The sequence below is a fragment of the Phocoena sinus genome, chromosome 20, assembly GCF_008692025.1.
Source record: "Phocoena sinus isolate mPhoSin1 chromosome 20, mPhoSin1.pri, whole genome shotgun sequence".
Lineage (NCBI taxonomy): Eukaryota > Metazoa > Chordata > Mammalia > Artiodactyla > Phocoenidae > Phocoena > Phocoena sinus.
In genome coordinates, this window is record NC_045782.1 from 2,866,178 (window position 1) to 2,880,349 (window position 14,172).

A 14,172-nucleotide genomic window follows, 5' to 3' on the forward strand; every position below is an offset into this window, starting at 1 on the left:
CTCCCTAATTAACTGAAGCTATGAGATCAGTTATGGCCTGTGTGATGTGAGTGAAGGTGACCTGCATCGCTTTTGGGTGAGGAAGGTGAAACTGATGTGAGAGTCTCTAATCTTTCTTCCCTTCTGTGGCAGCCAGTGGTGCTCGAGATGGTGCCTCGGCCAGCTGGGTCCCTGGGTGGCTTGTAGAGCAGAATCCCCCACCTGCTCCTGTTGGACGAATGGCGTAAGTGAGCAATAAACTTTTGGTGTGTGAAGTCACTTGATTTCCTGGTTAATTTGTTTCCATAACATAACACAACGTAATAGGCTCTTCTGACGAATATAGGTGCACACCTGACAAGTAATACTCTTCTAACTTTTGAGTCCTAATTCAGTAATTTCTCCACTGTTCCATGCTGTTTACTTTTGCAAGGAAAGAAATTGGAATCTGGTCCCTTAGTGCAGCATCACCAATTCTAATCAGAACAGACAGGTGAAGTTGACCAGGTGAAAATTCAACTAGGAGAGTCCACCTGCATCTAAAGGGACAGGAGCTTCTCATTTCCAGCCACTTGTTGCCACTCAGGAATGTGGTTCCTGTGTTGCTAGGGTTTTCAGTTTTTTAAGAGGAATGGAAAATCTGGATGTTTATATGAAATCTGATCTTTTAATGTTTGTAAATTAAATTTTAAAAGAAAAAAAACGTGAAGTCAAACTGAGTATGTTTGCAGGTCAGGTTCAGCTGTGCTAACTTTTGTGGCATTGCAGTGATGTTCAAACTAGTAGAGCTCTTTCTTCTAAGTCTTGTGTCAAAGCTGAATATCTGTAATGAGCAAAACAGAGCTGCTCTAGAGGAAACAGGTTTGGAGGTTCTGGAATCACCCGCTCAGCCCTAACTACCATTTTCCAAGGAGCCCCCGAGCCGCTGTTTGCTGCACACCACTGCTGGGAAGGTGAAACCAAAGTCTGCCTGGTTTTGAGGAACACGTTCTCAAATCACATGTCACATATGTTTTTCAATTAAAAGTAAAGTTGAAATAATATCAAATTCTTGTGAGAAGCAGGAAGCATTCCTTAAAACCTTAATATTGTTATTCTAAAAGGAAAAGAGCAATCCTCCCTTCCTGAAGAAGTTAAATTTAGTGCCAAGAAAAAATGTAGTCTTATATATCACTTTTCCCCACTACAATGAATTACAAAATAATAATTAAAGCAGTCATGGTCAGAAAACCGAAGGGCTACAAAGAAATGCACGTCTTATCCCACTCTCAGTTCTGCTCCCCAGAAGCAAACATCTGCAGCTGCTGCAGGTTTTGTATTTGGGGTATTTACTTCCGTACTAAATAAAATGCTTATTGTTTGTGCAGTGTTTCTTGACTTATCAACTTGCTATAATAGCTGTTGGCTTCCTGCTAAGAAAAATGAAGATTTAACTCAAACCCCTCCCCCTCATATAGTTTGAGCACTTTTTTCCCCCCCACTTGGTTGTAACATTAAAGGCTTAACATAAACCTCCGTCTCTTATTCCTTAAGTTATCTGATGTTTAACTGTTTTCTCTATTAGTAATTTGTTCAACTGCAAGTAACAGGAAATTCCACAAATAATAGTGGCTTGAACAAAAAAAGGGTATGTGTGTTTCTCTACAAAGGAAGTCTAAAAGTGGGCACCTGCTGGTGTTGATGCGGTTACTAAACAGTTCCTCAGAAAGCTGGTTTTTGTCCCCATGCTCATTGCCTCAGGGTCACAAGATGACTGTCACAGCTGAGGATGACTCCTCTGTTTATAAGCAAGGAAGGAGAGTGGAGGTCCCCGTCCTATCTGTTCCCTTTTAGCAGAAAAGCAAAAGCTTTCTCAGAAACCACCGTAGACTTTTGCTTCTGCTTGCTTACGTCTCATTGGCCAAAGCGGTGTCACCCAGGTGTACGGAAGTCTGGAAAAGCAGGTATGAAGGTGGGCACGTGGCTGCCTTGAGTCAAAGTGAGTTTTTGTTAGGGGAGAAAGGAGAAAGGGACGTTGGGTAGGAAACTGTCAGCGCCAACCGCGTACTTCTCATGGGGCTTTATGTAGAGGGCACCGGCTGCTGCTGTGGCTGGTGCTGTCGGCACCGTTTCTACAGTAAAATAGCCTTGGATCTGGACGGCCTTTTTAAAGCCAACTTTTGATGCAAAGCCATTAAAGCACCGTTTGGTGAAATAGTTCTGTGAGGGCGTAGGCTGCTGTACTCTTATGTATATATTCTTTAATGTGATTTGGGGGTTGGATTTAGGATATTTAGAGCTACACCCTCAAGAGTTCTCTTGAGGTGGTGCCACCCCCAAGGGAGGGTGTTTTTGTAAATGTGTTAATCATTGGTTAGCAGGATGATTGGTTATTTCAGTGGGTGGAGGCTAGGGATGCCTGGAGCTTGTAGCACGTAGGACAGTCCTGTACAACCCCAAATTGTCCTACATCTCTATAGCTTCCATGTGTCCCATGAAAATTATGTACATGACAGTCCTGCTATAAAGAGAAAGGAAAAGCAACCCCTGACAGCTGTCAGCTGGAGGCTGACCTGGCCCTTACAGCTAGGCTCTGGTGTTCTCTTTGAACATGAGTAATTCTCTACGACACCAACATCTGACAAGGCTGCTCTGTGACCATGAGGCAGCAAGACAAAAATGAGGACGCTTTGTAGTTGTGTTGGAGCATAGAAACAAGAATACCGTGCAAACCACAAAACATGAACAAACACCCCCTCTCCTGGCTTATGTGGAGACTGCTGCAGCTCTGCTGAGTATGGTCTTAGACCACTCTGTTCTTCCTACCACCTAGATGAAAATTACTAAGGTACCTACTCAGAATTGCTTTGCCTTCTGAAAGCACCCAATCTGGAGTAAAACTATGGGTCACGGAACCCTGCTTGAAATCCCCTAACACAGGCCCAAATTCTCTGATAAGCCCGTCCTAGCGCCCTTGTACTGAGACACCCCACGGTGTGTGGTCTTCCTTGTGCGAAAAGTGCTAATAAACCCACTTTGGTTCAACCACACTTCTGTTCCGCATGGTGTCTAGCTGGTGAGCACTGACACTGATTAATAATTATCTGAGCTTAGACTGTAAGTCCTTTTTTGTTGCAGATTTGCAGCACTTGACTTATCCAAAAACACAACTATCAAGTGAAGGAAAGTTGTACTCTTTTCAGTACCTTACAAAGTGTCTCAGCAGTTTGAAAACTGTCACCAGTTTTCATGTCAGTGTTGGTCATGGCATTTGAATTGCAAGTTAAAACCGCTGCAGCTGCATTAGTCTGCTTTGTAGTGGCCACATATACGGGAATTATATGTATATTTGCGAGCACCCGACTATGTGTCTCATGCATGTGCAGGATTTGCATGCCCAGGAAAGACCCGAAAAGGCCCTCATCTCTCGATGGTCTTGAGGCTCTGCACAGACAGGAAATAAAGGCTTAGGTGGAGTTGTAAACTTCCGGAGTGTTGAAGGTGTACCCCAATACACATGAGCCCCTCAGCCAAAGGCAGAAGACTTATTTCAGGTGCTTAAGGAAATATCCGCCCGATTATTAGCTGAAGATGGAGCTTAACTGAGTAGAGATTTCAGTGGCTACACGTGACAAAGAGTACGGATTTACAGAATTAGTTCTGGAAAGTCACTAAAAAGCCTGCAGCCACCACCACAATAAGCATTAAAGGGAAGGGGCCACAAATCTGGTTTCCAGAGTCGCCACCTTATATTACTGAAATCGTCCAGTTTTCAACAACAACAAAAAATTACAAGACATGCAAAGAAACAAGACAGTGGCTTGTACACAGGAAAAAAATATTCAACAGAAACCTTCCCTGAGGAAGCCCAGATTTTAAATCAGCTGTCATATATGTTCACAGATCTAAGAGAGACTTTGGGCAAAGAACTAAAAGAAAGTAGGAAAATGAGCTGTGAACAAAATGCAAATATCAGTAAAGAGATGAAAAATTTATAGAAAGGAAGCAAATAGAAACCTTTGGAACTGAAAAGTATGGTAACTGACATGAACAATTCACTAGAGAAGTCCAACAGTCAGATGAAAGAGAACAATTGAAAATAGGACACTTGAAATAATGCAGTTTGAGGAGCAGAAAGAAAGGAGAATGAAGAGTGAATATAGCCAAAGGGACCTGTGGGACCATCAAACATATCAACATATATGTTATGGGAGTCCCAAGACACAAGAGAAACGCAGAAAGAATACTTGAAGAATTAATGGCTGGAGACTTCTCAAATTTCATGAAAGACTTGGAAAAATAAAAATCCCCTACATTAATCTGCACTTTCAAGAAGTGCAACAAATTCTAAGGATGAATTCAAAAGAGATCCACATCCAAGCACATCATAGTTGAATTGTCAAAAGCCAGTGACAGAATATTGAAAGCAGCAAGAGAAAACAATCCATCACATATAAAGGATGCTCAATAAGATTAAAAGCTTGCTTCTCATCAGAAACCATGAGGTCAGATGACACATTCAAAATAGACTTTGAGACAGAAAGAATTGTTACAAGCGACAGGACATTACGTACTGATAAAAGGGTCAATCCATCAGGAAGACATAACAATTATAAACATATATGCACTTGACAACAGAGGTCCAAAATGCATGAAGCAAAAGGTCAGAGGATTGAAGAGAGAAATAAAAAGCTCAGTAATCATTATTACTAGTGGTTCACTATTAATAATTTAACGATTAAGAGATAATCCATATAAAATATTCAGCATAGTCCCAAGCATATGGTAAGCACTCCGTAATGGTAACATACTCAGAAAGGAAAACAGAGTTGCTTAGCTAGTTAAAGGTAGAGCAGTCAGGAGGTCTAACTCCTGGTTGAGTGGCTTCCTTATGATTTAGATTCCCATCCAATATGTGGCATGGAGAATTCAAATGGAGAAAAGTGGTCAGTTGCAGGAAAGAATGCTGATTCTTTTATTTTTTATTTTGCTTAGAACAAGTTAGAGATTGTAATAGTATAAGCTGGTAACTTACTGTAGTGTTCATTGACTATTTTCTATTCAGAGCACATCTCGTTATTTATGTTTTTCAGATAGTTGTTGAAATCCAACAATGCTATGGACCAGTCTTCACGGTAAACATTTCTTTTAGGATTATCGCCTTTGTCTGCACGCCCTTTTCTTCTTTTGCTTGTAACGTGCATTGTCCACTAGATGGCAATACGCCAACATAAAATGGAAAGGAAACAGCCATACTGTAGCATCTTATTTACTCGATTTAGTGGGAAATGATAGTTTTCCTGGAAAATTAGCCTGCAAGTAGTGGGTTAGGACTAAATCCATGCTTCCTACTGTGGAATAAATTAAAACCAGTGCTGATGAATGAATAGATGTTGAATGACTGAGTACAATCATATATTTATTGCTTACAATGTACCAGACCCCAAGATAGGTACTACATACAGGATATGTGTCCGCTTTCCTCATATCACCACCCGCCTCCCTCCATTGAACAGATGGGGACTCTGAGGCTTAGAGGGTCAGTAGCTTTCCCAGGGTCATACAACTAGAGAGAGATGAAGCCAGGACTGGTCAGTGGCAGGGAAAGATGATGAGTTTGAATTTAAGATGTGCTGGGTTTGAAGCCAGTGGTCACATCCAAGTACCAGAATGCAATGGAAGCATGGAATTCTTCCTTAGGATTGGGCAGAAGCTACGAATTTAAGAGGCATCTCTGCAGAACAGAGTTGAAGTGGTAACAACATATGTGGGCTGTCTTGGGCAGAGCGTCTGTTAAAGAAGAAACAGCTGAAGTGTAATCCCCAAGGAGAAGGTGACGGCAGAGGGTTAGGGGGGCGAGCACTGGTGGCAGACAGTCCTGAGTTGAAGTCCTGGCTTCACACTTCCTAGCGGCGTGTTCTTGGGCGAGACAGGTGACCTCTTTGACCCCTTGCATTAACCTCAGGAAGAAGATGCTATCTCCATTTTACAGGTGAGGAAACCGAGGCTTGCAGAACATAAGAACTGACCCAAGGTCATGGTGCATCTAGTGCATGATGGCTCTAAGGTTCAGATCTGGAGAGTCTGACTTAGGCTTACACCGTTAAGTACGGCATGTGATGCTCCCCCAGTTGTAGCGCGTAGGACACTGGCTAGTAATGCCTTGTGTATGTGTGAGTCTCCTGGTACCAGTCAGAGGAACAGACCAGTAGGAGATATAAATGTAAATTATATCTATAGATCTATGTCTGTATTTACATCTTATGGATATATTCCTTGAAATAAACTCTCTCTCCATATCTATATCTACCTACCTAGTGCATGTACACAGACAGACAGACACACACACACACACACACACACACACACACACACACACACATGCATTTATTTCAAGGAATTGGCTTATGCAGCTGTGGGAGCTGGCCAGTGCTGGTCAGTATGGTAGCACAGCAGGCTGGGACTCCTGGTGAGGAGCTGATGTTTTGGTCTTGAGCCAACTTCCTTCTTCCTCTGGAAACTCAGTTTTGCTCTTAAGGCCTCTTAACTAATCGGATGGGGCCGATCCACATTCTCAAGGGTAAAATCTCTTTTACTTAAAGTCAGCGGATTGTGGGTGTTGACCACATCTACAAAATACCGTCACAGCAACACCTGGATTAGTGTTTGATTAAAGACCTGGGTTCTGTAGCCTGGCCAACTTGACACCTAAAACTAACCATCACTCTTCTCCGAGTGGTCTGCAAGCGCTGTGACAGCACGAGGCTCTCTTTCTTGTTGACCAATGCCAGGGACCCAGCGGCACCCAACAAACCTTATTTGAGCGTGTACTGACGCTCCAACAGCCTGGGCGGAAGTGAACTTTCAACTGTAGACCTGGAGAGGTACAGATTTTCGGTGTCTTGAGTCACATGTTACTTCCTTTGGGGCCCCCTGGATTGAGCAGCAAGAAATGAAGACGAAGTAACTAATGGTCATCGCCAGCTGGGGCCGGGAGCAGGGCTGCTGCCACCACTAAGAGCTGGGTGGGGGTCCTTGTAGAACGCTGGGTGTCCGCTGTCTCTGTTTTTAGGTTTCTGCTGGCACCTGTTTCCAGCCACTGATCTACTTGTCTTTGTTGGGATGAAGGCACAATGTAGCACAACCTGTGAGATTAGGTAAGAGTGGATGACTGTGGATCTATGAGTGCCTATGGTCACTGAAAGACCAGCCCTGCATGTGTCCTTCTGAGGCCTGGCAGCCTCTTCTGATAAAATATGGAGACAGCATAGTGGATGCCACCCAGATGGTGGAAGCATCCACCAAAAATTAGGCTAAAAATGCCATCCTTCGGGGAGCCTTCCTGGGCATCTGGTTTCATACCTGCCACCACTTAAGAGAGAATGGCATCACCTCTTACTTGAAGAGCATTTAAACACATCTTGGAACACTTGCTCACCTTCTCCTTTCTCTTCTCTGGGATCTCGTCACGCTGCCTTCCTAGAAGCATGGACGCATCCCTTAGCTGTATCTACAGAAGTAACCTGAGGACAGCCAAACTCATCTTGATACCCTAAGCCCTAGGACAGAGGTGGGCTGTGGCAGATGCTGCTCAAGACTTGTACAGATTTCAGAAAGCTTTTTAAAAAATAGGGGTGGTGGAGGCAGAATACCTGCCAGGACTGAGTTGTGTCCCCTCCCTGGCTCCTCCAGTTCTATGTCGAAGCCCTAACCACCGTGACTATTGGGAGGTAGAGCTTTTTGGAGGTAATTAAGGTAAAATGAGGTCAGAAGGGCGGGTCCTAATCTAATAGGATTGGTGGCCTTATAAGAACAGGAACAGAGAGATCTCTCCATGTGCACATGCCAAGGAAAGGCCATGTGAGGACACAGAGAAAGTGGCCGTCTGCAAGCCCAGAAGAGAGCTGTCATCAGAAGCTGAATACGTTGGCACTTTGATCTTGGACTTCCAGCCTCCAGAACTGTGAGAAATGAATTTCTGTTGTTTAAGCCACTTCATCTATGGTATTTTCTTATGATAGCCCAAGCTGCCACTGCAATACTAATCATAATGAATTGTAGCATTTTAAAGCTTGTCTCATAGAGATGTGAAACGAGCCAGAGAAGCATCAAGGAAGGAAAGACTAGTTTCCCTGAAGTCTCTTCCAACTTCTAGAAGAAAACAGGGAAAGGGCTTTCTAAGTCAAAAGAATTCCTTGTGCAGGAGCGTGGAGCATAGCATGCAGATGTTTGGGCATGCGTGCGCACACACACACACCACTGTGTGCTACAGCCACGGGAGATTCCTCATTGTTCTTCAGATGTGCAAGGCTTTGTTTAGCAAGACATCTTTTAAATATTCTGGATATTTATCCCTTGTCCATGACATGTGTTCTGTAACTTCAATTTTAACTTGATTTAGGATGTTTTGGGGCATAACAGCTTTAAAAAAATATGTAGTCAATTTGTCAGCCTTTCCTTTTATGACTTGATTTTTCAGTATTCATTTAAAACACTTGTTCCTTAAGCAGTGCATAGTGGTACTCCATATTTTCTTTTAAAATGACAATGTAGCTTTTCATATTCAGCTTTTTAAATAATCCAGAATGTATTTTGGTATACAGTGTGAGGCAGGGATCTCTTTTTATCTTTCCCCAGATAGACAGTCAGTTGTCTCAGCACCTTGTACAAAACAGTTCAGATTTTTCTCTCTGATTGTAATGCTGCTTATGTCAAATATCAAGTTTGCCATATGCACAGGTCTATTTTTCTTATTTATTTGGAAGGGTGCTTTATATATTCTGGATACTAATCCTTTACCATTGATATATGTTGCAAATGTTTCATCTCATTTTGAAATTCTGATCAACAGAAGCTTTTACTTTTAATGTTGAAATTATCAATTTTTTTTTTTTTTTTTTTTTTTTTTTTTTGCGATATGCGGGCCTCTCACTGTTGTGGCCTCTCCCGTTGTGGAGCACAGGCTCCAGACGTGCAGGCTTAGCGGCCATGGCTCATGGGCCCAGCCGCTCCGCGGCATGTGGGATCTTCCCGGACTGGGGCACGAACCCGTGTCCCCTGCATCGGCAGGCGGACTCTTAACCATTGCGCCACCAGGGAAGCCCGAAATTATCAATTTTTAATGGTTTCTTTTTTATGCATCATATTTGGGAATCTTTTTCTTACCCTAAGGATATAAAGATATTCTCCTAAAAGTTTCATAACTTTGTCTTTTACCTTTATGTGTTTAAGCCTCTAAGATGAACTTTTTTTGTATGGTATGACATAGAGATCCGTAGTAAATTGTATTATTTTAAAACAATTCTTCCTTTCCTCTGTGTCCTTGCTATGGCTCACTGTGGGCAGAATATACTCCACTTTCTGACTTTCTTTGAACTTAACCATGTGACTCGCTTTGGTGAATGGAATGGGAGCAGATATAATGTGTGCCCCAGCTAACAAGAGACTTTAAGTGTGCTATGTAGTTTGGCTTACCCTCTTGGGTTCCTTACCTGCAACATGAGAAGTCCGTGTCCCAGGTCCCCTCTTCTCCTCCAGCCTGGCTCAGAGAATGAGAGACAGCTGGAGCAGACCTGACTCTGAACTGTTAGATGTCACAGCTGGCATACAGACCTCTATGTGTGTGAGAAAGAAATGTTGTTTGTTGTAAGCCACTGAGATCTTGGGGCATGTTTGTTATACAGCATCATTGCAGCAACATGGCTGACTAACACTAGATTTAAGTTATTTTTATTTTCAATATGGATAACCAATGATTGAAATATCCATCCTTACCACATTGATCTCCAGTACCAATTCTGCCATAGATTAAATTTCTGCACGCATGTGGGCCTGCTTCTGGAATCTCTTTTCAGTTCCAATTCTCTATTTGAGTACTTACTTTACCATTTTTAAATATATTTAATTGGGTTTGATTTTATATTTTACTTATTTCATTTATTTTTAAAATTTATTTTAAAATGAATTTGTTTATTTTTGGCTGCATTGGGTCTTAATTGCTGCACGTGGGCTTCCTCTAGTTGCGGTGAGTGGGGGCTTCTCTTCCTGCGGAGCACGGGCTCTAGGCGTGCGAGCTTCAGTAGTTGTGGAACGCAGGCTCAGCAGTTGTGGCTTGTGGGCTCTAGAGAGCAGGCTCAGTCGTTGTGGTGCATGGGCTTAGTTGCTCTGCAGCATGTGGGATCTTCCCGGACCAAGGCTCAAACCCATGTCCCCTGCATTGGCAGGAGGATTCTTAACCACTGCGCCATCAAGGAAGTCGTTATTTTATTTTTAATTTAATATTTTACTGAGGTATAGTTGATGTACAATATTGTATAGGTTTATATAAATGGAGTTTAACCTTTAAAAGTTGTGAATCACTATACTGTACACATGTAACTTATATAATATTGTACATCAGCTATACTTCAGTAAAAAAGGTTACACTCCATTTATAGTTATTACAGAATGTTGGCTAGATTCCCTGTGCTGTGCAGTATATCCTTGTAGGTGATTTATTTCATACGTAGTAGTTTGTACCTCTTAATCCCCTACCCCTATCTTGCCCCTCCCCACTTCCCTCTCCCCACTGGTAACCACTAGTTTGTTTTCCATATCTGTGAGTCTGTTTCTTTTTTGTTATGTTCACTAGTTTGTTTTATTTTTTAGATTCCATGTGTAAGTGATATCATACAGTATTTGCCTGACTGACTTATTTCACTTAGCATGATATCCTCCAAGTCCAACCATGTTGTTGTTGATTTTATATTTTAAAAGAATATTTTTCGGAGCTTCCCTGGTGGTGCACTGGTTGAGAGTCCGCCTGCCGATGCAGGGTACACGGGTTCGTGCCCCGGTCCGGGAAGATCCCGCATGCCGCGGAGCGGCTGGGCCCGTGAGCCATGGCCGCTGAGCCAGCATGTCCGGAGCCTGTGCTCTGCGATGGGAGAGGCCACAGCAGTGAGAGGCCTGCGTACCGCAAAAAAAAAAAAGAATATTTTTCATCCATGTTCATGAGTGAGACTGATCTGAAATTTTTCTTTTTCAAATTGTCCTGTTGAGTTTTGATATCAAGGGTATGACTGCCTTGTAAAGTGAGCTGGCAGGCATTCCCTTGTTCCCTATATCATCCACTTCTTGAACACTGGAATTATTGTTTCCTTAATAGTTGGTGGTACATTGGAAGAACAGCTTGAGCGTTGTGTTTTCTTTGTGGGAAGGCATCAAGGTCACATTACCCTCATAAAATCAGTTTGGGAATATTTCTTTCCTTTGGAACAGTTTGTGCAAAATGTGAATTATCCATTCCTTGAACGTTAATAGAAACTGCCTCTGAAACTCTAGGTAGGGTGATTGTGTGTGTGTGTTAAATTCCTAATTTGATTACTTTTATTGTTATTAGTCTGTTCAGGCTGCTTTTCTTGAGTCTGTCTGCTCTTTATATATTTTTAAGAGAGTTGTCCCTTTTGCCCAGTTTTGAAACATGGGAGTGAAAACATGATCAGGCCGGAGTTTTAGAAAGATCTCTTGGTCAGGTAGAGTCGCAGGCACTAGAAAGCACACATTTTCCCATTTACACTTTAATTTTAGCTATGTGTTTGGGAGGCTGGGGCTTAGAGGGAGGAGCTCTGGCTGTGTCTAACTTGGTCCCACCCCCGTCAGTGTCCAGGTTCTTTCCTTGTGGGTGTGGAGCTCCATCACTTTTCACCTTGCTAATCCCTTCAAGCCTGGTTTCCTCATCTGATAAATGGAGGTAATAATACCCACCTCAACAGAATTGTGAGAGTTAAGTGATAACATATATGCCAGCACCTGTATAGATTCAGACATAAAAAACCCTTTGGAGAGCTCCCGGACCAGACATTCTGATGGGACTCTCAACTGGATGGATCTCTAAAAACGCTCAGAAATAGCTCTCAAAATCACAAATGTATGTTGTGGGGACTTCCATGGTGTGATAACAAGGCCTGGACTTAACCTCCCATTGTGAACAGTTGGAAAGCTGAACAGGATACATAAAATACATAAAAGAACTTTTTTCTCCCAGGCATCGGACAACAGGTGGTGCACAATTGTGGTGCCTGAGAAAAGGGATAACAATGAAGTGAGCCTTATAATCGCCTGAGCTTTCTGCCTGGAGGCAATTTGACACCAGGATCAGGGAGGAGGAGCCCAGAGAGAGGCAGGCAGCCGCCTTGAGTTGTGAGATCAAAGAAGATCCAAAGAAGCCAGCCCAGGGTAAGTTAGGTGATCTGAGAAAACCAGGTCACCTGGAAAACAGGGCAAGTCCTGGGACTGCTTGACTGGGAGCAGGAAAGGCGCCGACCTCAGATAAGTGGTGTTCTTCATGCTGTGTATGGCCCTGGAAGACGGAATCAGGACGGTTGGATGGAAATTAGGAAAAGAGGTTTGGGCCAAGCCTGAGGAAACACTTTCTAGGAGTCGTGGTTGATTGGGTTGGAGCGGCTGCCGTGCCCGGCTGGGCTGATGAAGGGACTGGGCAGCGTGCCAGGTTGTTGCCGATGGTGGTTTTGCAGGGCGAGAGGGGCTGGGCTCAATGCTGTGCAGTGCTGTGCAGGGCCCAGTCCCGAGGTTGATTATGGTTTGGTTTTGATAGCCTGGCTTCTGTAAGAGGCAGGCGACAACTGACTGCATTTAAAGCCTGATGAGAAAACTGCAAGTCCCTGAAAGCCCCACCCCATAAAAAAACAGAGCAGTTTTCCCTACGCATCATTTGTATTTATATTTTTATTTGATTTCTCACCTCCGTGTGTTTCTTCTTGAAGGCAGGGACCATGGCACATCTATGTTTTCATGTCCCCCTCCCCTCCCCTCCCCTCCCGGGAATAAACCCCATGGTTACCAGGTGCTTTCTCAATATCTGAGCGTAGGGGCTTGGCCTGAGGAAGGGCTGGCAAACGTGCATCTTGTGTGCTGCCCTTCCTCCTGTGCCCCCGGAGGACATCGCTAGTCAAGCATGGAGTTCTTTTCCACTGAGCTCAGCCTCAGCCATGGTTCTAGACTGTTGCTTCTAATTAATTAGAATTAGTGCTGACAGTGTTTAACTCTCTGCCATCGTGGGGCTGAAGGAATGCTTAGGATTCAAAAAGCACAGTCATATCCTGTCCTGGTCACAGTCTATGTTTTTCACCAACTGTCACCTGCTTTCCAGTACGTGGGCACAGCCGGCATGCTGGTGGTCTGGCTGAGAGCCAGGGGGACATTTTGGGGGCACTGAATGCTAGGAATGCCTTGGGGCTGATGGAATGAAAAGGCTTTGGCACTTGGATGGGATATTGATATAGCATCCAGGGTTGCAACCACGTAGGGTAGGAGTTGGGACTTGATCACATCTCTGAACCCCTGATTTTTGGGGTGGAGCCTGATGCGATGTTGGCCTCCCACTTCAGACTGTGAGCACCTGCAGATGTTCCTCTTGGCCGAGGATGATTTCAGCCTAATTGCACTGCAGTAGAAAGAGGGCAGGTGTGAGACTCAGCTCTGAGCTCATGTTCTCTCTCTCTGCCACCTACCAGGTGAGCAGCCTGGCTTCCGCCTCTTTGAGGAGGAGGTGACAACATCACCTGATAGTTGTTTGGAGATTTAATGAGAAAAACTAGGTAACGTGTCAAGCACACAGTGGATATTAAAAAAAAAAAAAATGACCAGCACATACTGTCCACTGTGTGCCATTGCTGCTCTGTGGGTATAACGAACGCATAGATTAATTCAGTCAATGCTCAGAATGACGCTGTGAGGTTCTGTAAGTATCACCCTAACTGATAAGATGAGGAAACTGAGGCTCAGAGCAGTGGTTCTACCCAGGGTCACACAGCTGGTACTTGGTAGAAACAGCCCTTCTGACCCAGAGCCTGTGCCCTTAGCTGACACTCCCTGTGTCGCATATGTTGGCCACCAGCTCCATGCGAGATGCTGTGTTGGGTACCGGGTGGACAAATATTAATAAGATACATTTGGGAATGAGTGAACGGGGACATGGAATCGAGTAGGACACAGTTTGGGGGCCACGGAAAGCTTGTAATCAGTGTGGGGTGATGGGATAGGGCAGGAAAGGAGGGTCCCACGGAAATGACCGGCACTCAGTAACCTTCCAGAAATCTCTGCAGGTAGATTATTAGATAGGCACTCTAGTTTACGGAGCTGCCTGTTCTGAGTTTGCCGGGTGTGAACTGACTCACCGGGGCTTGGTCAGCACTTGGCGATCGGACCCTGCCG

General features: G+C 43.9%; 1 protein-coding gene across 1 annotated transcript in view; it reads left to right on the plus strand.

Moving 5' to 3' along the window:
• The window catches only part of TEKT3 (tektin 3), a 182,786-nt gene that overhangs the window by 1,877 nt on the left and 166,737 nt on the right, over positions 1-14,172 (plus strand). The window contains exons 2-4 of the mRNA XM_032615149.1: positions 133-223; positions 5,052-5,093; positions 11,984-12,174. The gene's annotated coding sequence lies outside the window, so the exon portion shown is untranslated. The remainder of the gene's footprint in view (positions 1-132; positions 224-5,051; positions 5,094-11,983; positions 12,175-14,172) is intronic.